The sequence below is a fragment of the Microchirus variegatus genome (assembly GCF_963457635.1).
Source record: "Microchirus variegatus genome assembly, chromosome: 1".
Classification (NCBI taxonomy): Eukaryota; Metazoa; Chordata; class Actinopteri; order Pleuronectiformes; family Soleidae; genus Microchirus; species Microchirus variegatus.
In genome coordinates this window covers 6,757,735-6,759,275 of record NC_139802.1, presented here as the reverse complement: position 1 = coordinate 6,759,275, position 1,541 = coordinate 6,757,735, and positions in this window count along the sequence as shown.

Genomic DNA, 1,541 nt, shown 5'->3' with positions numbered 1-1,541 from the left:
AGGTTATGGGCTCAAGTCCTGGCTCTGCTTGTCTGTATGTGTCCTTGAGCAAGACAGTTAAAGTTGCAGCATGTGAATGACTAAACTAAAGTGTAAAGAAGCTCATCAAGACTAGAAAAGCTCTATATAAATACGGACCATTACCAACTCTTTCTTCTTCTGATTTTATTTGGTAGTAATGAGTAACAAAGATAGTTAGAGGAAATGTAGTGGAGTAAAAGTAAAAGTTGCTAGAAATATATATAAAGTAAAGTACAGATATATCAATATTGTACTTAAATACAATACTTTGTTTCATTACTACACTGCCTAAGTAATTTATTTGATATTAAACACATATTAAATCACATAAATTCAAATACACTAAAAAAAAACAAATAGCTCCAACACCAACCAGTCACACAACTTGAAATTCTGTAGTTCATTAGGAATGCTGTGAATTCATCATATGCCACAGTGACTCTTTGGAGCATATCAAGATTGTGCTGAAAGCTCAGACTTTTCAGAGCTCATATATCGCGCACAAATGTTCTCTTCAAACGCGCTCCCTCAGGACACCACCACTGCGGTTCCACACAGAGACGATAAACAACCATTTGCTAAACTGCAACATCATTTCTGCAGACGTGTGTCATGATTTTGACTCATCGAAGACGAGACCTAAAATTAAATCCATACTTCAGACTGTGCATTTATTTAACACGGAGTGTCATCTAAGGGGCAACAGAAACATTTTGTGGCCCAGCACTTCCTGTCCAGTGACGGACGTCAAATGCAGCGGTGTTGTGTTGCATCACAATGCGCAAGATTGGGTGAAACACTCCAAAAACATGCATATTCCAGCACTTAAAGCAGTGATTAACCATGTTAATTGAGCTTGAAAGACTTAACTGTACTTTTACAAACACAAATGTAGAACTTACTTTCTCTTTCTTCAGATTTTGTGGTCCTCTCAGTTTAACTGTCATGACTGAGGAAGGCAATGAGATGTGGTTGGAAGCCATGGAGAACGAGAACTTGTTGAACACCTGCACATTAACACAAACATGTGATTGACAGCCTGCTCATCCAACTGAGCATCAGGGTGGGAAAGAAAGCTTATTTAAGTGACTGAGATTTACATACCAGGATTTTTTTATACACAACTATCTCTGGGGTTTACAGTCACAAGAAATGCCTTTTTGATGACATTTTGATGATTAATCAATTAATAGGGACAATGCAAATAATGCAACTGATGTCCTGTGTACATAGAGTTTATAGCTATTGCTAGATTGCAACCCTTGTCTCTATTGGGCATGAACAGGAAAATAAAATAATCCATGATCAAACACGTTAAAACTACACAAAAACACTAGGGGCTACATGCTAAAATGACATAACACATTAAAATGCATATACATCTACAAGCTTAAACTACATTACACACAATAACAATTGTGGAATGATGAATTTAAAACATATAATCAGTGCAATAAAGTATGATCAAACTTGTTAAAAAATACACTTACACATTAAAACAGATGTCAGCGGGGGATGGT